Here is a 22538-nt window from a genome sequence, read left to right as displayed (position 1 = left end):
TGTGCAGCTGTGTGACTTATTAGTGAGATTTCAGAAATGCTTAAAACCTTAACTGAAATGGACATAATAAGGCATGGAAGTTTGTTTCTGTCAATATGTTTTATCAGTTTAAAAATAAAAATTAAATTAATGATTTAATGGTAAATCATTTAAAAATAAAATAGTTTAAAAATAAAATACAAGCACAAAGTAACACAGAAACATTGATATATCTGTATCTCATTAAAAGATAAGTAAATGTAAACTTTTTGATGCATTTTAATGGTATATTAATTTATTCAGTAGTGTCAGTTTATAATGGGTGTGTGGGTCTCCTGTAATATTGACGTTCAGGGGCGGTCTTAGCCTGTTTGGTGCCCTTGCCGAACACCCCCTCTGGCTTTGTCTAGGGTTTATTTCTGGGATTTCACACAACCCAGGATTCAAATCATGAACACATAATGGGCTTGGATTTACAACTTTATGAATGAAATGTGCTCTATTTGGAAGCAGCCGCCCCCCCCTCCCCTTTCAATGGGTTGTCTGTGAGACTTTAAATCATCAAACTGTAAATTATAAATTTTAAATTGTTATTGATCCCTTTACCACTAGTCATAAAGTGTATATTTATTGTCTTACTCTTTTTGTATTTATTGTTTGTGTTCTTGCACTGCTGTAACTGGAGCCTCGTCATCTCGTCTCTATATACTGTACTGTACCTGAAAGTAAGAGCTCGTTTAGACTCTATTCTGTGAACAGGCTACCTCCCACGAATATGTGAATTCTTCTGTGAAAGAAGTCTTGATGCATCATCCAGGAAAGTAAATCTCCAAAAGTTGATTCTGTTCATCTGGACGTAGCGTTTTGTGGGAGAGACGTTTCATCACTCATCCAAGTGACTGCAGGTGTCCCCAAATCATATAAACAGTACATTTGCATAATGACTGAAACCAGCCCACTGAAGGAACAACGGGCTGGGAGGTCAGTTCCTTGATCTTAATTATGCAAATTCTCATGACCATTGACCAACAACCACTGACCAAAACCCACTGATCAATGGCCATGAGTACCATTCACAGAGAGTTGGGGAATGGCTGCAATCACAGCATTGTAAGATGGCGAAAAAATGTACCCTTAGGCCCCCTCCTCGATTCAGAGATGGTCTTTCCCTTTTCACGGAAATGGCCTCCTTGACTCCCTGCTCAAACCAGCGTTCCTCCCTGTCCAGGATGTGCACATCCTCATCCTTGAAAGAGTGTCCACTGGCCTGTAGGTGTGACTAGACTGCAGAGTCCTGGCCTGACGAGGTAGCTCCTCTGTGTTGTGCCATCCGCTTCGCCAGAGGTTGTTTGGTTTCCCCGATGTATAAATCCTGGCAATCCTCCTGGCACTTAACAGCGTACACTATGTTACTCTGTTTGTGTCGGGGGACCCGATCCTTGGGGTGGACCAATTTTTGGTGCAGCGTGTTTTTGGGTTTAAAAGCCACAGAGGAAAAAATGCGCCTCAACTGTTCCGATACTCCTGACACATATGGGATCACTACAGGCTGATCACTTGGGCAGCGGTCGTCCTTCTCTCCTGGATCAGCTGGAGCTTTCCTTAGGTGCCTTTCCAGCTTTGAGAAAAGTCCAGCTGGGATAACCACATTTACTCAGGGCCTTCTTGATGTACCGTTCTTCTGCCTCCCTGGCCACTGTGTCTGTGGGGATGGTGTTCGCTCTGTGTTGTAGCGTCCTGATGATGCCCAGTTTGTGCTCGAGGATATTGAGAGTCAAACCTTAAATACTGATCCGTATGCGTAGGTTTACGGTACACGTCAGCTTTTAGATGTGCATGTGCATAACTCAAGTGTCATCTTATCAACATGTTATGTGGTCTTCAATGTTTTTTTTCTTCTATTTCTGGCAGATACAGACATTTAATTTAAAGTCTTGATGTTGCATCTGTCTACATACTGTTAGTTACTAACGCTAATGAGCTGTTGTGTTTTATTTTGGACTGGGTTTACACAAATGCTCACTGAATGTGTTGGCAATAAAAGAAATTTAAAATAATAAGTTGGATGTACTTAATTCATTTGTGTGGAACCTGTTGACAAAATAAATTTATGTAAAACTAATTAGTAAAGCACAAGGTGGCTGAAAATATAATATTTGAATTAATCTAACTTAAATTTAACATTTTACTGCCACAAATAAGAAATGTGTTGAAGTAACTAATCGAAACTATCTAACCTGTAAATATATCATCTATGTTCATACAACATAACTTGATTTAGGTAGTCTTAAATATCTGTTGTTAATCTTAAGTAGTTTTTTAAAATTAGATGAACTAAACATTTTTGCTTTAAACTAACACAATGCAATTTCATGGAACCTGTTGACAAAATAATTTTAATTAAAGTCAACTTTTCATTTTTTTGAGTGCAAGCAGTCGGTCCAGCTGACTTTCTTGAGGCACTGAGGGCAGTTTGAGTGCATTACAGCAGACTGATCTTCTCTGTTATCTTTCCAGTGTGAGTGCACGAAAGGATCTCACAGATGAACATGTGGTCCCTGACACTCCAGCCACCTCTTCTGCACCCGTCTCACCTCCAGCTGAGGCTCAGAGGAACAAATCAAAGAAGGCTTCCTGGTGGCGCAGATGGCTTTTTTGTAAGGTGAGTTTACCACTGCAGAGAATAAGCTCTGAACAAACAAATGGTGCAGGAATTTCTGCATCTATTTGTGTTTAACTGGATTTATTTGTAAGTGGCAAATCTGAAGTATGAGGTCATTTTACTGTGTTCCTGTTTAAAGCTGATTCATTGCTTTGTGTTTCTTCTCCTGTAATTTCATCACTGTGATTGCACTGTTTGTGTCTTTCTATAATGGTAACATCAGCACTGAAAAATGTGAAGTCAAGGACGTTGGTGTCCAGATGGAAGTTTCCTGCCCCCCAAATTGCTGCTGTTTTTCTGCACGGTACATTCTACAGAGCCGAGTGTGAAACGTGAACAGCTGTTATAGGAACATATGAAGTCTGAATGTTAGGATTGACACTCAAATTCTCATTATGTCGTCCATTTTGGTTGAACTAACTGGTGACGTGTTCCTCAAAGAAAAAGGTGACCTTAGATGATGAGCCGTGTTGGCCTGAGGTCAATGAGAGAGATGAGCCAGTTTCCAGGCCGTCTACCCCAGCAGGTTACGGTGGGTAGCCAGGGGGCTGTGTTAAGATAAGATAACCAAGATAAGATAACCTTTATTAGTCCCACACGTGGGAAATTTGTTTTGTCGTTGGAGACAGAGTAAGCACAGCAAAAAGACCATTGTTAAATTAGCTCCAACAGAATTATTTTCAACACTTTTTCAGGGTTAATATATTATTTATACACTCTTAAGAGTTAAATCAACATTTTTGAAATAGTTATAATATTTAACACCAGGCCAGAGTTCATGTTTTAACATTTTTAACCTTCTGGTTAGTGTTGGCTTCACTCCCTATAGTGTCAGGCTTTCTACACTGAAAAGTGTTAAAATTAAATTCTGAGAAAGAATTGAATTCCACAAAATAAATATTCCCCAAAAGGACATTTATTGTGTCTTCAAAAAATTGTGAATGACGGTACAATGTACACTGTCTCATCTGAAACATTGTATGACCTTTGCATGTCAAAAGATTTATAAAACTTTAGATCTGACATTTTCACTATGCATCTCTGCTCAGCATGCATAGATGGTTATCAAAACACTCTGTAAACAACCTGTTTCCCATAAAAAAAAAAAAATTTCATCTTCAACCAAAAGTAAGTCACTTATTTGGCGAAAGACAGGCGTGTCTTCTTCCACTGCACTGCAAATAACAGGTCCAGCTTTATATTCACTTGGGACAAATTAAACACAAAATGTGCTTTGAAAAGTTCATCAAATGCCCCGAGTGAGTGGCTCGCCTGGTGTGTGTCAGTCTTGCTCTTCTTTTGCCTGACAGCGAGGAGGTATGGTTGCCAATCCTTGTTGATTGCAGAGATGCTCTTCCAGACTCCAGCATGACTGGGGTTGACATAAGGAAACTAATAATTATTCACAGAAATGGTGTCTAAATACAGAAAAAAATGCAGAAGAGATTGCTCAAAGACTTTGGTATTATTGAAATTTCATGATATAATTACCTTATGAAAGAGTACAAGTCTCTGACTTGCATCACTCGCGCTGATTTTTGGAGACCTTTGTCCTCCTGGTGGTGGTAGAAGGAGATGTAGCAACAACAACAGCAATGCCATTTCTTGTTCAAAGGCTGAAGATGAAAAGACACAAAATTAATACCATTTCATCAAATGTTTTGATCTGTTTAACAATGAAAATAGGGGAAAGTTAAGAGACTTCCATCTCTCCCATGTCTATTGTTGAAAGTTATCAAAAACTAGATGAAATCGTTAGAGATACAGAAGAAGAAAAAAATCTATAGGATTATTAGTTCAGGATCATCATACAAACAAAACGGACAATGCTTTGTTTGACTTTATATTACATTCTAAGATCAAAACTAGAAAAACTGGACAAAGATTTACTTTGTTAAAGGGTGTTAAAGTGAGCTTTTCAGCCTCTTTTATGGCATTTGGCCTGAAGAATGTCTTTCATTTCTGAAGCAACCTGGAGGATGTGTCATCAGCGAACAGGAGAGTGAAGTTTTGCTCCACCTTTAAGAAAAAAATTTGTATTTGAAACAACTGCTAGCTCCAAATTCCAAACATTAAAAAAAAAGAATTCTAACTTACCATTCCTTTTGTATCCTGGAATCTTGGAAAAGTGGATAGGATACCAACGCTTCTGCTTGGGTCATTAACAAGCCTCCAATAGTGCTGAATGGTCTCTTTCATCTTCTGGAAAATCACAGAGTTGTCTGTAGTATGGTTGAGCAAAGACACGACCTCCTTGCAAGAATCACCATCAAGCTGGTGTATAAAATTCAGTCCTTTTGAGATTTGGACCACCTGAAGAACTGTCTGTCAACCTATTAGGTTGTGTTGGAGATCCCCAACGAATCTTTCTTTGGACAGTTTTCAGAAACTGAAAGAAATGTATCCTGTACCACTTGCGGCATCAAAGAAGTGCTCCTGGATAAGTGAAAATACAAAATATTTTGTCAGATTTAGCTCATAACAAAATATCAGATAATTTTTATGTCCAGCATTAAACAATTTTGTGTTGACTATTACATAGCCTTTGTCTGCATATGGATCTTTGAGTGAGGGGAACAGCATCACAATGCCCAAAGCATACTCCTCTATGAGGGGTAGAGTTGGATGTCTCGAGACCGGTCTTGGTCTCGAGACTCGAGACCACTTTTTCGTGGTCTTGGTCTCGTCTTGGTCTCGACGGACTTTTGTCTTGGTCTCGCTGTTTCGGTCTTGCGTTCTCAAATCGACATAGTGTTCGGGAGATTTGGAGTCAACCATCAGCGGAGCGGGGGGGGGGGGGGTGGCTTACTGGGCCCGGGTCATTTTTTCAGAAGCATGGGGTCTTTTGGAGTGTAATTTGTTAGTTAGATGCCTGACTAACAACTGTATAAAACAAAAACAACACACGAAGCACAGAGCGCACCGTCGTAAATTCCCCCTAATTTTGGTATGATCCGAGCTCAGGCACTAGGCGACTGCACAGCACCCATGTGAGCGAGGGGGGAGAAGCTGCTGCAGGACAGAGGAGAGCTTAAGTTTGACCAGGTACCAAAGCAAATCGTACTGATTCGTACTGAACTAATAATGTAAATATGACGGTGTATCACAAAAGATTGATATCAAACTGATCAGTTGGTTGCGTTACTTGCTCTTCGAGTGAATCAACAAATGGATAAATAAAAAGCCGAACAGCAATGCTGATTTTTTTAGAGTCTTAGCTTACATTTCATATTTTCAGTTGTTACCCTCCACGGCTAAACAAACTCTCTAAATTGGTTTCAGTTGTGTACTGATGTACACAACAATGGACATAAGGAGCTTCTTTCAAAGAAAAAACTCAGGTAGATGTTATTTTATATATTATGCTTCGGATGTTGTTCACAATATAACTATGCAAAACCAGAGGAATTTCAATACACAGCAGTATATTCACAGTTGAAACCAGATATTTACATACACTTTATGGAGAAAACATAAAAACTTTTTTTTTACTGTTAAACATCAATTTAGAGTAAACTTTTGTTTTAGATAAATAAATGTTGAAATATCTTTTGAATTAGTTAAATGTCAGAATAAAAAGAGGGAGCTGTCTATTTTATCACTTTCATCAAATTTAGGAGTACATGTACACTAAGTTTATTGTTAATTAATAAGAAAACTCCAGACGATTCCATTCTGAGCTGAAGAAGCTTCTGATAGGTTCGTAGAGTCCATGTGAGTAAACTGGTGGCACAGCTGTGGATGCATATAAGGCAAAACACAGAGCCTGTTTCTTTGACATGGGAAAATCAAGAGATGTCAACCAAAACACCAGGAACAGAACTGTGGAGCTCCATAAGTGTGGCTCAAGTTTGAATACAATTTGGTGCCATTTGCAATTAAGAAATACAGATAGTTTCTCTCTTTACTCTTAAAGTTAACAAATATGTTTTTTATATTTATCAATCTAAAAAAAGAAACATTTAGTCTGATTTGATGTTACAATTAAAAAAGTGTTTGTGTTTTGATCTGAAGAGTTTGTAAATATCTGGTTTCAACTGTATATTTGATGATGTTGGTGTTTGGCTTGATTGTCAGCACAAAGAGGGAGAGAGAGGAGCAGAGAGGGCGAGAGAGGACAGAACAGAGATGGAACAAGAGCAGGTGAGACACACATGTTAGTCAAATGGTTGTTTGCCAAAACTCATCAGAACATGTATCTCGTACCTAGTGTTTCTTTTTAGATACCATTTGTTACTTTTCAAATTCTACATTTATTAAGTTATGCAGGCTTGTTTGCACAACAAGGCTAAATAATTATATAAACTTTTCTCATTCTAAATATTGTACTTTGGTAGAATTAAAAAATAAGTGTAGTGCAGGTCTATGATTATTTTTAGTGCTACTATAATTTAGTTCTGATTCTGGTTCTGTCTTGGTTACTGTTGTAGTCCTGTTTTAATTCCGGATCAGTTCTGGGTCTGGTTGAATTGGGGTTTAGTCCCTGTGTCTTTATACAGGCCCGACTTTGTTCTGCCTTGCTGCTTAATTAAAAAACTAGTTTAAGGTTTCCGGCATATGTATATAGAATAGCATCTGGCTGCAGTTTAAGGACTTTTTTTGTCTCGGTCTCGTCTCGTCTCGGTCTTGGTCTCGTCTCAACTTGGTCTTGGTCTTGTCTTGGTCTCGATACCCTCTGGTCTTGGTCTTGTCTTGGTCTCGGATTAGGCGGTCTTGACTACAAGTCTAATGAGGGGAAGGTGCCTGAGAGTGTCACGGCCCGTGGCTCGGCATCCAGGGAGCCGTGGGAGGCTGCAGTGGCCACACCCTCGGGCTGGGCCGCCTCCAAACCACCTGCGTCTCATCTGAGGCAATCACCGGAGGACTACTTCAGCCAGCTCTGACGGCTTCTCTTCGCCAGTCCGTAAGTCTCCTCCCAGTGTGACCAGCATTAGACAAAGTGAATCTGTGAACTAAGGTGTAGGTCTATTAGGTTATGTTGTGGTGATCCTCAGGTTGGGGGATGGGTGTTCATACTGGAGTGCAAAATTAAAACCAATGGAGATGGACCAGAAAAGTTTAAAGCCATCAGGTGCTCAGTTTAGAAAAAAGAGAAAAGGAGAGGAGAAACAAGCAAAAGATACAGGTAAGCAGATGTGTCCTGTCACGACACATAATAATTAGAGGGAGGAGTTGTACAGGGAGATGGCCACGGGCAGGAATGATTTCCTGTGTCGTTCAGTGGTGCTTTTTGGTAATCTCAGTCTCTCACTAAATGTGCTCCTGTGACTTGCCAGGACATCATGGAGTGGGTGGGAGGTATTATCCATGATTGTCCTTATCTTGGACAACATCTGCCTCTCAGACACCACCTTAACAGAGTCCAGCTCCATCCCCAACACATTACTGGCCTTGTGGATCAGTTTATTTAGTCTGTTGGCATCTGTGACCCTCAACCTGCTGCCCCAGCATGCAACAGCATAGAGGATAGCACTGACCACAACAGAGATACAACAAGTTAACATCAATTAGTAGGGATAGTGAAAACTTCTGTTTACGTTTGTAAGCCACTTGGCTATGATAGTAAACAGTAGACACTGATGCAGCTTACTGAATCCTTTGGACTGTGTTCAGCACAATAGTAATTAGTCATTAGCCAGAGGGAGTGTTTGCCCAGGGTGCCAAACAGGCTTGAACCGCCACTGTCGGGACTTATATTTCTGACGTGATCTCCTCCTTTTTGCCCCTGGTACCGGGGGCGTGGGGCTTAAGTGGTTTAAGCTGCCAGTGGCACAGAGTGTAGTGCGTAGGGTGGTGGGCACAGACAGGCCTTTCGAAGTTGTTGATGCTCAAGGCAAAATGTTTCTAACGTTGAACCTGAGCTCATCCTCGAACAGATAAAGCCGTAAAACATTAGCAACGACTGAATGCTGGCTCTCGCTTTGAGTAACCGGAAGTATAAGACCGGACTGCAGAAGTAGTGGTCTGTCATGGCAGCCTACGTACGCACTTACAGAAACCTGTGGATAAGGAAACACAACACATTAAGTCGTGGCTCAAGAGCTGGCAGTTTGTCTTGTAATCGGAAGGTTGCCGGTTCGAGCCCCGGCTCCGACAGTCTCGGTCGTTGTGTCCTTGGGCAAGACACTTCACCTGTTGCCGACTGGTGGTGGTCACAGGGCCCGATGGCGCCAGTGTCTGGCAGCCTCGACTCTGTCAGTGCGCCCCGGGGCAGCTGTGGCTACAATGTAGCTTACCATTACCAGTGTGTGAATGTGTGTGTGAATGGGTGGATGACTGAATGTAGTGTAAAGCGCTTTGGGGTCCATAGGGTCTAAGTAAAGCGCTATACAAATATAGGCCATTTACTTTAATGTCGGTCATAAGGGTGGAACTTCAAGAGCCACTGTGACTTGCAGGCAGCCTGCAGACACAGGGATTGTTTTCTTTGTGTATGTAACTAGTTGAAGGTCAGGTGGTTTTAGTGGCGTATCACTGAAGTGCTCTTCTTAGATGTGGTTAGGCAAGATAGAAACTGCAGAACCTGTGTCCACAATCAGTTCAATGTCCTTAGCTGATGAGGTAGGTGTGCTCACATTTATGCTGCATTGCAATCCTTTTGATGCATAAGAAGGATCTGTTAAGTAAAGGGCTGAGTTTTGGTAAATGGACTTCCCGTACATCTCTTGTCTTGGATGAGCAGCAGACACGAGCAAAATGTCCAGTTTTATGACACAGTTTACAAGTAGCTTTGGCAGCAGGACACTGACGAAAGTTGGCTAAGTGACTGTTTGAACCACATCTAAAACAGTTCTTAGATGGTTTTGTTGCATGAGATGGCTTTGCAGGGTGAGCATTGTATTTGTGCTTCCTCTGCATGGAGTATGAGTGAGACTGCACAGCTTGGACTGGAGTACTGCTGTTTGCAGCTATGGATTTAGCTTGTTGAACTGCAGATTCCATTTGTATTGCCAGTGTAACAGCTTTATCTAGTGTCAAATCAGGTTCAAGCAAGAGTCTTTCTCTTATGCTGGGGTTAGACACATGTTCAGCTAGCTGATCATGGATCATTTCTTCTGTCCTGTCATCAAACACACATTTAGAAGCAAGGTCACGCAAGCTGGCCACATACTGGATAACAGTCTCATGTGAAGCTTGTGTTCGCTTTCTGAAAGCATGTCTTTCCACAACAACATTTACCTTAGGTGAAAAGTGTTGTTCTAGGGCAGTAACAGCAGAGGCAAAGGTATCACCTGTATTTGGCAGTGAGTAGAAAATCCTTTGTCCCTCTGTTCCTAAGCAGTGAAGTAAAGTAGCTCTTCTTCATGCTTCATTCCCTGTTGCAGTGATCACAAGCAAATAATTGTTGAACATACACATCCACATGTTGAAGGGCAAAGCAGGATCTCCAGGGCAAGGCAAAAACATGGGCTGTGGATGGACGTTTGCAGCCATGATGACTCAGCAAAAAACTAAGCTGAAAAAACAGGCAGGGTTACTCGTCGCCAAAATGTAGCAGCGGCTGGTAATAAACCAGTCCTCATCAAGGAACAGTGCTTTTTAATGAATTCAGCACAGACTTTACATCGTAGAGGTAACAGGGATACACATCAAGTTATCAGTTAGCCATCTTAACTATATTCTAACTCTAAAATTTTACCGACTCCACTTTTCTCTTATTTCGCGACACCGCCCTCTAGTGGTGGTGGTACAATCATTACAGGACACAACAACAGTCTGGAGTGTAGGAGGAGTAGAGCAGTGGCGAGAGGACACATCCCTGTGGTGCTCCTGTGTTGATGGTGATGCTGTTAGAGACGCATCTACCCACCCTCACCACCTGAGTTCTGCCAGCGAGGAAGTCCAACACCCAAGCACACAGGCGGCTGTTGAGACCCAGATCCCTGAGCTTTGTGAACAGTCTGCTGGGCACTATTGTGTTAAACGCTGAACTGTAATCAACAAACAGCATTCTCACATAGTTAGCCTATTTCTTGTCCACGTGGCTGAGGGTGGTGTGCAGGACGTGGATGATGGCGTCCTCTGTGGATCTGTTGGGTCGGATCTGTGGTGTCTGGGATGGAGGAGGAGATAATGTTCTTCAGCAGCCTCTCAAACACCTTCATTACTACCGAGGTCAGTGCAACTGGCCGGTAATCGTTCAGGGATGAGGGTTTCTGTTCTTGGGCACAGGGATGACGGTGGATCTTTTGAAGCATGTGGGGACCACAGACTTCACCAGGGACTCGTTGAAGATGGAAGTGAACACACCTGCTAGCTGGTCAGCACAGCAGCGCAGCAGACGGCCGGTGCTGCCATCTGTCCCCGCCGCTTTCCTTGTGTTCACTCTCCTCATTGCCGCTCGGACGTCATGCTCCGTGATGCTGATCACCGGTCCTTCGCTGATGACGTCACTGTCCTCGGTAGTCATGCGGTAGATGGCATTAACTGCCTGGCTAACCACGAAACTGGCGTAGAACTGGTTCAGCTCGTTGGTGAATGCAGAGTCGGTGTTGATCGGCGCAGTGTCCCTGGCTTTGTAGTCCGTAATGGTGTGTAGTCTGTGGCACATACTCCGTGTGTTGCCCTGGTAGAAGCGAGACTCCACACGCTCCTGGTACTGGCGTTTGGCATCTCTCACCACGTGCAGCACGCCGTATGAGGCCGCTTTGTAGGCACGCATATCGCCAGTGGTGAGACTCGCGTTGTAGGTGGCGGTCCTGGCGTTCACTGCGTTCACTTTACTTGGTATCAGATTGATACCAAAATTTGTAGTATGCACAGCACTACTGTTTGTAGATATTTTTACACTAGGTGTATGGAGGGCCATGAGTAGCAAAATGAACGAATATGTCAGGAAATAATTCACTAAATAAGTAAATAAGTAATTAAAATATATATTGATTTAGTTTAAAACATTGAATAAAATATTTATTTCTATTTTCAAATAATTAATTACACATTTTCAATTAATTTCAGTTTTAATTCATTAACATTTAATTCATTATTTAGTCAGTTCATTTTGGCACTTGTGGCCCTCCATACAGGGGAACTAGCACAGTCGTCTCCTTTTTACGAGTGTGTAGCGGGCCATGCCACCATTGTTGGTGGGCCCTGTGAGCTAAAGTGGTGAACAGAAGACCCAAATATACTGAAAGTGGGCTTGCACCTTGAGGTCCTCTAGTGGCTGCTCTGTGTATTTGCATAAACATGCATATACAGTAGCAAGACACAGCGTCTTGACAGACTCTGCCACACACTGAGCAGAGCCTGTCATGAAAATTGGTGCTAAAGTTTTGGTAAGTGAAATTCTTCATTCATTTTTTCATTAGTTTGCGTCAATGGCCAGCGATAAACCCATGCAGCTTAAAGATGCAGCTTAAAGATGCAGCATGCTAACCAAGCTTGCTGCTGCACATTCTGAGGCACATATGGTCACTTCTGGCTCTAAGAAGCATGAAACAAAAGGTGAATGTGACTATAATGATGATCAGTAAACACTTCTACAAGTTACATGTGTGTAATAAATACTAATTTAACTAATTGAATGGTTGTTATCTATGTAAATAAACAGAGGAGTAGCACAGAAAAAAATATTAGTATAAATTATGGTTATAAACCTGTGTTCAAATAAACAGATGGCACCATGGTCTGTATTTGTTTTTTTTTTTAAAAGACTGTGTTGGCTTAAATGGCAGCAAGTTGTGCATGGAGTTTAAGCCAAGAGCTCACTGAAGTTGGCTTAATTTGCAGAATAATGTATAGAAAAACTGTGAGTGAATAAAAATCTTGGACCATTTGCTTGATCTGCCTTCAAATAACAGAAGCAACACATCTGCCAAGCTTCGGATTTCCCCACATGCAGGAGTCATGTGGTAAGAGACACGATCAGTTTAGAGATAGTCTGGAGGATCATTTTCTTTTCAAAGTGCAAAAAAAGGCCTGAGGTAGCCTATTAGGGATGTCTGCTCATACTGACATCATCAAGAGCCGCAAATAGAAAAAAACTGTCTGAAGAAGAGCTTTAGGCTCACTTCTTTAACTCTTGCTGGCCTTGTTATTTGAATCTTTAGACATTTTTAAATGGAGATAAACTGCTAGTAAACGTGTATATATCTAACTGAAAATAAGGAAAAGCATAATACGTCCACTTTATATGACTTAACCACTGCAAGAGTAATATTGATACAGACTGTTGTACTGTATAATTTAAACAGTACATTTGAAACCAGACACAGGACCCATAGGTACTAATAAACTCAGGAAGTTCGCATTAATGTCCTCTTTTATTAGTCCACTTATCCCTCTGATGGCTTTCTACACTGCACCCATATAACCTTTCAGACTTTACATCTTCATATTTACCAAGCACAGGATGCAAGCACTTTATGTTTTTGTCTCTACCATGCCTTGTACTTTACAGGTGTGAAAATTAAATCTGATTCAACTTGAGTGGAAACAAACGTAGCGGGAACAAGCACAGCGGGGAATCCACAGTCCCATTAGAACGGTATTTTGGAAATAACTTGCTGTCTAACTGATCTGCTGACACACAGAAAATGCGCAAAAATGAGTTCTGTGACGGAAGACTCGTTTGTGAAGGAATTGATTTGAAACTGTTTGCAGTGAAGAAACTCTGCTAGGTTAAAAATCATAATGACAGCTGAATTTAATTCAGTTGCATCAGTTTGTGGGTGCATCAGGTTCGCCAAGGGCTTTGTTACATTACTACTTTTAACAAGTTCCAAGCATCTGAGGCTTTCCTTGATTTAGCATCAATGATGATCGCGTGCAGCTGTGTTTTCTTTAATACAGCTGAAGAGAAGAGAAAGTGTGATTAGGAAAAAAATAACTACTCAGTGCAGACTATTGCAAAATTACATAAAGTGATGCAAAAAAGTGCAATAAGACAAAAGGTAACAACAAAAAAACCTCCTACAAAAATAATCACAGAGACGCAAACAGCCACAGGAAGAAGAAGGAGTTGGGATTCTGACTTTTTTTCCGAATTCCCACTCTAACCTTGGAATTAGGAGATTATCTTCATAATTATCATAATCTCAGAATTCTAAGGAGGAAGATCAGAATAATGAAATTAAAGTGAGAATTTTGAGATTAATCTCAAAATTCTAAGGAAAAAAACAGACTTCTGAGATTAAAGAGAGAGATATGAAAAAAAATCATAATTCTGACTAATCTCAGGTTAATTTTTGAGATTAATTGTGAGATTAATCTCCAAATTATGAGATTACAGTAAGAATTATGAAAAAAATCAACCTGTTTTTTCTGAGGTTTCTGACTTTAATCTGAGAAGAAATCAGAATTAGAAATGAAATATGGGGAAAACAAATTTCAGAATTCTGACTTTAATCTCAGAATTCCAAAAGAACCCAATGAATTTTTTTCATTGGGTCTTTTCTTTTGGTCATTTTTTTCTGTAACTTTTTTGTGTTTAAAAAAAGATAAACTCATGCCCCAAAATGTAATGCAGTAAAATAAAATAAAATAAAATAAAGTTGAAAATCAAAATGGAGTTAAATTATAAGGGGCTAAGAAGACCGTGCAGTCACTATAGATTTTGATGCATAATGCTGCTTTCAGCCAGGAAAGGTGGGAGGTAAACCTACAAATGTTACAAATGTCTTGGCATTTCTTCGGAAATCGTGCACTTTAGGCAACAAAGTGCTGAAGTACTTTTTCATGCAATGGCTAACTCTAAATCAGGCATTTGTCTTGATTAACCTCAGCATCCTCGCCTCCTGCGCCACTGCTGTAATTAAAGATGTCCCACTGTGATTAGTAACATTTCATTATTTACTGAAAATCAGCACAGTATGAATTTAACTATATTCTTAATTGGAGGAAAATAAAACAAACTAATGATAGATGCACAAATTGGGAATTGTATGGTTGGTGAGAACTGAAAGTAGGAATAAATAATGAAGATAAATGTAGCAATTAGAACTGCAGGGGAACAGTGTTAAGATTAAATACAGATTAATTTGGTTTATGTATGTGTTCTCCAAAGTCTGCTGCTTCTTTGCAGGCTTCTTAAACTTCTTCCAAGAGCTTGTTAGTTAAATATCCACGTACTTAGGTATAATTGTCTGAGACAAGGACTGCAGGTAAAGTATAAAGATATCTCAGATGTTTAAAATAGCAATGTTTTCTTATTCCGTGGCATCAAATTCTGCTGCTAACAGAAATAGTGCCAGCCCAAGACAGTAATGATTGCTTGGCCTGAATGCAGTTTACTTAGGGGCACATTCGACACTGACTGACAGCACTGACTCAGCTGAGCCTAATACGAGGTTAAAGAGTTTAAGATCATTGCTGCTGTCCTTGTGGACGTCATGAATGCTGGCAACCAGTTTGGTGTCGCTTGGTGTTGCACGAGCGTGGGAGCAGGTCTCTCTACATGTATTTCATACATACAGGAGCTCTGAGATCTCCAGATGACATAGAGGAAGATGGGACTGCTTGAAAAGATGAAACCCTCTGCAGACTGCTTTTTTTAATGAATCAAAAACAAGAAAGAAAGAAAGAATTCTATCTTCAGATGTAAATTTGCATTTCGTCTGAATGTTGCAGCAGAAACTGTAACGTGTCTATTTTCAGTCTGACCATTCTGTGTGGTTGTATGGGGAAATCTCAGCAGATCAGCAGTTTCTGAAACACTCAGGCCAACAATCATGCCACATTCAAAGGCACTTAAATCTTCCTCATTCTGATGCTCAGCTTGAACCTCAGCAGATCGTCTTGATCAAGCCCACATGCCTAAATCCATGGAGTTGGTTTAGTCACTGATTAGAGCTTTGTGTTAGTGGCCTCTAAGTGTGTGTATATGAATATAAATGACACTGACCTTTTTCTCCATTACGAATTCATTTTTTCTATCTTTATAAGTAAAAAAAATATATTTGTGATTAATTGCTTGATAAAAAAGCAAAACTGAAAAGCTAAAGGTTGTGCAGTATGGGCTCCTGGATATTTGAATTTCTTTTCAACCTTTGACATTATCTGCAAAGTGAATTGAAATCCAATACAAGCAGGCCAGTGAGTGTTTAGAGATAAAAGCTTCATGTGCTCAATGAGGGCGATTGTACCGACAATAAATATGATTAGTCTCATGGAAACTAGGCAGCTCATCAACTATGAATCAGCATAATACATTTTTAATGGAGGCAACAGTTTACTGTAACAAATAATAACAAATCTGGGAAGAGAGGCTGAGGGTTTAACATGCTCTTTGTATGGTTAGTGGGAGGCAGAGTCATGGCAACATTCATTAATCGTTCACATCCTGTCAGGAAGTGATTTATGATCTGCACATGAGACCTCTTACACAACCCGATGTGTAAAATAAATGATTGATGTCAACAACACTAAAGCAAGGGCCTCAATTCGCTGCAGCTGTAGCACTTATTGGATATTTCCGTGTAGCCATGGTGGCTGAGAGCTCCAGTAAATTTATCCAGATTAAACTTCATGAACCTGCATCTTCATACCTGTACCATTGGACAACTAATTAACAAAAGAACTGCAGGAAATTAGTGCTTAAGCAGATAAATGTTTGATATTTAGGATGCTAACTGAAGCCTGTAGAGTCTGAGATGTAGCTCTTATGCTTTTTTACAGTCCTTCGTTATTGGCACAAGTGAACAGTTGATGACAGTATGAACAGAAAAAGACTGAACGAGTGTGGCTTTTTTGGGAGCGTTACAAGTAGAAAGCCTTTTCGCTAAGAAGAGCACAGCAGCACATCTTAGATTTGCAAGACTTCTGGAACAGTATCCTTTGGACAGATGAGACCAAAGTGGACATGTCTGGTCAAACACAGCACGTCAGCACAGACAGCACATACCAGCTGTCAGCAGGGTGGTGGAGGCATGAAGATTTCGGTTTGTTTTACAGCCACAGGACCTGGATACCATCAATCATGAACTCCTCTATATACCAAAGCATCCTAGAGTCAAATATGAGGACAGACAGATAAAGCTTTGCCTTAACAGGACAACTATTCCAACTACAGCAGCAAATCAAAGTGTTTCAATGGTCTAGTCCAGGGCTGCCCAATCCCAGTCCTCGAGAGCTACTATCCTGCAGCTTTTAGATGCATCCCTACTCCAACACAGCTGAATCAAATGGTTTGATTACCTCTTCAGCATGCCATCATGTTTGGCAAAGGCCTGATAACAAGCCATTCATTTGATTCAGGTGTGTGGGAACAAGGATGCATCTAAAAGCTGCAGGACGGTAGCTCTCGAGGACCGGGATTGGGCACCCCTGGTCTAGTCAAAGTCCAGACCTCAACCTGATTGAAATGCTGTGGTGGGATCTTAAGGGAGCTGTGCATGAACCTCAATAAACTGAAACAATACTGCAAAAAAGAATAGGTCTAAATTCCTCTCCAATGACTGAGTGACTGATAAAGTCATAAAGAAAATAATTACTTCAAGTTGTTCCTGCTGAAAGTAGTTCTACAAGCTAGTAAACAATGAAGGCACTTAGTTTTTAACAGGACTGCAGAGTCCTAACCAAAGCTTTTTTACACAGGACTGCTGATGCTGGTGGCAGCTGGTGACAGAGAAAAGTGGGGATGTCTGTTGAAAACTGAATGAAATGAAAGAAAATGAAGTTTCTGGAAAGTTCCCAAGAGATGACTGATGGACGTCAGGGAACAAGCAAGCAGGACTGAGGTGGTATTTATATCCTGCTAATCATTCAACTTGGCAGAAATGCAGTAAAATATTGTATTGTTGTCATGGTCTGCCTCTTTTCGCGATTTCAGCAGGATCGCTCTCCCTCTTACTAAACTCACCTCTCCCAAAGTTCCCTTCCAGTGGGATTCTGCCGCTCAGCGAGCCTTCACCCTGCTCAAGGACAGGTTCACCACTGCTCCCATACTCCGGCAACCGGACCTTACACGGCAGTTCGTTGTGGAGTACCTGCGCTCGGCTAGACGTCTCAATTCCCGGCAAGCCAGGTGGGCGCTGTTTTTCGCTCGTTTTGACTTCACTATCACCTACAGGCCAGGAACACGGAACGTAAAGCCAGACGCCCTGTCCAGGCAATTCTCCATCACTGAGGAGGACTCGGACCCCGAGCCTGTCCTCCCGGCCGCCTGCGTAATTGGAGCCATCTCCTGGGAGATCGAGAGGCTCATCCAAGAGGCACAGGAGACCGAACCGGATCCTGGCACTGGCCCACCTGGTCGCCTCTTCGTTCCTTCAGCCGTCTGCTCTCAGGTTCTCCAGTGACGCCAAGGAGTACGTAGCAGCCTGTTCGACCTGCGCCCGGAATAAGCTTTTGAACCGCCCTCCACCGGGTCTTCTGCAGCTTCTCCCTACACCAGCTCGACCGTGGTCCCATGTTTCTTTGGACTTCGTCACGGGCCTGCCGCCCTCCGCTGGTCACACCGCCATACTTACCGTTATCGATCGTTTCTCCAAAGCTGCACACTTCGTCGCCCTCCCGAAGCTCCCCTCTGCCTTGGAGACGGCGCGGCTCCTCACCTCCCATGTGTTCCGTCTTCACGGGATCCCCGAGGACATCGCCTCGGATAGAGGGCCACAATTCACGTCCCGTGTTTGGAGGGAGTTCTGCTCCGCACTGGGGGCCAAGGTCAGTCTGTCTTCTGGTTTCCATCCACAGAGTAACGGGCAATCGGAGCGGGCCAACCAGGAGCTGGAAACTGCCCTCCGCTGTGTCGCTTCGCACAACCAATCGACCTGGAGTGAACAGCTTCCATGGATCGAATACGCCCACAACAGCCACACGTCCTCCGCCACGGGCAAGTCTCCCTTCGAAGCGTCCCTGGGCTATCAACCGCCTTTGCTCCCGGCCATCGAAGGTGAGCACTCCGTTCCTTCAGTACAGGCTCACCTCCGCGGGTGCCGTCGTGCCTGGCGGGCGACTCGGGCTGCCCTACTCCGTACTAAGGAGCAGAACAAGACCCTCGCTGACCGTCGCCGGACACCGGCCCCCGAGTACACCATCGGTCAACAGGTATGGCTGGCTACCCGTTTTGTGCCGCTACGGACTGAGTCGAAGAAGCTGTCCCCTCAGTTTATTGGCCCTTTTCCCGTTGAAGCCATTGTGAACCCTGTGTCTGTCCGCCTCAAGCTGCCGCGCAACATGCGCATTCACAATGTCTTCCATGTGTCTCAGGTCAAGCCGGTGCTCTCCAGCCCGTTGTGCCCTCCCTCCAGGGCCCCGCCGCCCCCCCGGCTCGTGGATGGTCAGCTGGTCTACAATATCACCCGCATCATGGACTCCCGGCGCCGGGGTCGGGGTTTTCAGTACCTGGTTGACTGGGAGGGCTACGGGATAGAGGAACGCTTCTGGGTGCCTCGAGCTGCTGTCCTGGATAGGGCCATGCTCCGGGACGTCCACCGCAGGCATCCAGGTAAGCCTGGTGGGTCGCCGGGAGGCTCCCGTTGAGGGGGGGGGGTACTGTCATGGTCTCCGTGCCTGCCCGGTCGGCCCCACAAGGCTACATTTGCTGTTTCTGTTCTCTCCCTCTCTGCCTGGGCGGAGCTCACTGTGGGCTCCCGCCCTTGGCCCACACACACACCTGACAACAATCACCTGTCATCACCGGGAGCACTATTTGAGGCTGGAACACAGATCCTCTCGTCGCTGGATGATTGTACTACTGACGTTAGTGTTCTCACAGCTCCTGTGGACTTGTGCTTCATAATTCGTGATTTGTGATTAGTTGGTGACTTTCCTTCTCTTCTGCCTCAGATCTCCCCCTCCCCCCCCCCCCCCCCCCCCCCCCCGGACCTGCGACCTCCCTGCCGTGTGAACGTGTGTGAGTGTGAGCAAAGAAGACGTGAGCGAGTGTGAGAGAGCTACCCTGTGATTCCCCGGAGTTTTGGATTCCTTCACTGTACATATATTGCACTTGCACTGGCACTGTAAATAAACTACACCTTGGAGACACCTAACCGCTCTGCGTTTGAGTCCCTGTAACCAGATCGTGACAATTGTACTGTTACTTTTTTTTTTCTTTAATAAACATTTAGGACGACTTTTTTTTAACATAAGCATGTTTTTAATGGCTCCGTTTATGTTTGTAATATTCATTGTTTTCTTTATTTGTGACAAATGTTGGTTACGTGTTTTAATGGTACTAATTCTGGTTTTCAATCATTTTTGTGCAAAAAGTATTTGTTGCTCAGTGGGTCCTCTAGTAACTGAAAGTGTCCTTAGGCATAATAACAGAATGCCAAATTGCTCCTAATCGTGGTGTGATATACATATGTGATATTTAGAAAGTTCTTAAAGGCATAGAATAAAGCACTGTTTGAATGTATGAATATGGTTTCTAGTTAACAGTGGTTTGAGTGCTCAGTTACAAAAGAAGAGTGCCATGCAAGTATCACTCCAGCTCTGCCTGAAAACTTCTACAGGGAGAGCAGAATTATTAGGCAAGTTGTATTTTTGAGGAATAATTTTATTATTGAACAACAACCATGTTCTCAATGAACCCAAAAAACTCATTAATATCAAAGCTGAATGTTTTTGGAAGTAGTTTTTAGTTTGTTTTTAGTTTTAGCTATTTTAGGGGGATATCTGTGTGTGCAGGTGACTATTACTGTGCACAATTATTAGGCAACTTAACAAAAACAAATATATACCCATTTCAATTATTTATTTTTACCAGTGAAACCAATATAACATCTCCACATTCACAAATATACATTTCTGACATTCAAAAACAAAACAAAAACAAATCAGCGACCAATATAGCCACCTTTCTTTGCAAGGACACTCAAAAGCCTGCCATCCATGGATTCTGTCAGTGTTTTGATCTGTTCACCATCAACATTGCGTGCAGCAGCAACCACAGCCTCCCAGACACTGTTCAGAGAGGTGTACTGTTTTCCCTCCTTGTAAATCTCACATTTGATGATGGACCACAGGTTCTCAATGGGGTTCAGATCAGGTGAACAAGGTGGCCATGTCATTAGTTTTTCTTCTTTTATACCCTTTCTTGCCAGCCACGCTGTGGAGTACTTGGACGCGTGTGATGGAGCATTGTCCTGCATGAAAATCATGTTTTTCTTGAAGGATGCAGACTTCTTCCTGTACCACTGCTTGAAGAAGGTGTCTTCCAGAAACTGGCAGTAGGACTGGGAGTTGAGCTTGACTCCATCCTCAACCCGAAAAGGCCCCACAAGCTAATCTTTGATGATACCAGCCCAAACCAGTACTCCACCTCCACCTTGCTGGCGTCTGAGTCGGACTGGAGCTCTCTGCCCTTTACCAATCCAGCCACGGGCCCATCCATCTGGCCCATCAAGACTCACTCTCATTTCATCAGTCCATAAAACCTTAGAAAAACCAGTCTTGAGATATTTCTTGGCCCAGTCTTGACGTTTCACCTTGTGTGTCTTGTTCAGTGGTGGTCGTCTTTCAGCCTTTCTTACCTTGGCCATGTCTCTGAGTATTGCACACCTTGTGCTTTTGGGCACTCCAGTGATGTTGCAGCTCTGAAATATGGCCAAACTGGTGGCAAGTGGCATCTTGGCAGCTGCACGCTTGACTTTTCTCAGTTCATGGGCAGTTATTTTGCGCCTTGGTTTTTCCACACGCTTCTTGCGACCCTGTTGACTATTTTGAATGAAACACTTGATTGTTCGATGATCACGCTTCAGAAGCTTTGCAATTTTGAGACTGCTGCATCCCTCTGCAAGATATCTCACTATTTTTGACTTTTCTGAGCCTGTCAAGTCCTTCTTTTGACCCATTTTGCCAAAGGAAAGGATGTTGCCTAATAATTATGCACACCTGATATATGGTGTTGATGTCATTAGACCACACCCCTTCTCATTACAGAGATGCACATCACCTAATATGCTTAATTGTTAGTAGGCTTTCGAGCCTATACAGCTTGGAGTAGGACAGCATGCATGAAGAGAATGATGTGGACAAAATACTCATTTGCCTAATAATTCTGCACTCCCTGTACAGCAGTAAATCTTGCTACTTGAGCTCTGTTAGGCATTAGTGACTTCAAAACATCAGAAAGTACAATAAAATTAAAGTGTTCGGATACATCAATATATTTTTACACTTTCCATTATCTTTGTCACAACAAAGAAAGAATAATGGACAAATTCAGGGTAGGTGACATTTTTATGGTTAAAAACAACCCCAAACCAGCTGAGGTCATAAATGTCCTAACTCAAGATGACTCTCCTTGTAGCAAGGTCACTTGGCGTGGATAAGATTCGCCATGAGCTCCTGTAGGGCTGTTCTGGTTGACATGCCTCTCCAATGTTACGTGGAGACCTGGGGTGGTGCTTCTGGACTGGCATACTGGGGTCGTGATTTGCGTTTGTTAACCTTAGATTCTGGAGGAAAAATGTGGTTTTCATCCTGGTTGTGGAATACTGGACCAGCTCTTTATCCTCTTGAGGATACTCGACTGTGGGTGGAAGTTTGTGTGTAAAGTATACAAGTGTTTTGATGATCTGGAGACAGCATTCAGCTGCATCCCTCAGGACAGCCTGTGGGAGGTGCTTTGGGAGGATGCGGTGTCTGGCCCACATCGATGGGTGTCTGGCTCACTGCTACTGCTACGAGCCATTCGATTCCGGTATGACTGCAATGAGAGCTTGGTCCACATAGTGTTTGAGTTCACCAGGCCTGCCTTTTGTCACCAATTCTGCTCATAATTTCAAGGACAGAATTTCTAGGCAAAGCCAAGTAGAGAAAGGTTTTCACTTTGGTGGCCTCAGAATTTCGTCTATGTTTTTTGCAGACGACATGGTTCTGTTGGCTTCATCAGGTGGTGGCCTCCAGCTCATGCTGGAACAATTCTGAGCCAAGTGTGACAGCTTGAAAAGGGCAGAGTGCCCAGGTATGTAGTATCTGAGGGTCTTGTTCACAAGTGAGGGGAGCAGAG

At 42.7% G+C, this 22538-nt stretch overlaps 1 protein-coding gene and 1 pseudogene across 2 annotated transcripts in view; one reads left to right on the top strand and one right to left on the bottom strand.

Moving 5' to 3' along the window:
• Window positions 1–3155: 3155 nt before the first annotated feature.
• On the bottom strand, window positions 3156–5419 carry LOC146642021 (uncharacterized; annotated as a pseudogene).
• A 193-nt stretch (window positions 5420–5612) lies between these two features.
• The window catches only part of LOC146642018 (inactive dipeptidyl peptidase 10-like), a 141165-nt gene continuing 124239 nt past the window's right edge, over window positions 5613–22538 (top strand). Inside the window, exons 1-3 of one of the 2 annotated variants that reach the window (XM_085398330.1) lie at window positions 5613–5686; window positions 6719–6784; window positions 17177–17319. The gene's annotated coding sequence lies outside the window, so the exon portion shown is untranslated. The remainder of the gene's footprint in view (window positions 5687–6718; window positions 6785–17176; window positions 17320–22538) is intronic. The other variant, XM_085398331.1, reaches the window with a different exon arrangement.

Source organism: Rhamphochromis longiceps, linkage group LG23, assembly GCF_057381845.1.
Source record: "Rhamphochromis longiceps isolate RC_006_pf linkage group LG23, R_longiceps_female_GT1.1, whole genome shotgun sequence".
Classification (NCBI taxonomy): Eukaryota; Metazoa; Chordata; class Actinopteri; order Cichliformes; family Cichlidae; genus Rhamphochromis; species Rhamphochromis longiceps.
Note: the sequence above shows the minus strand (reverse complement) of the source record. Positions and strands in the feature narration are given on the sequence as shown.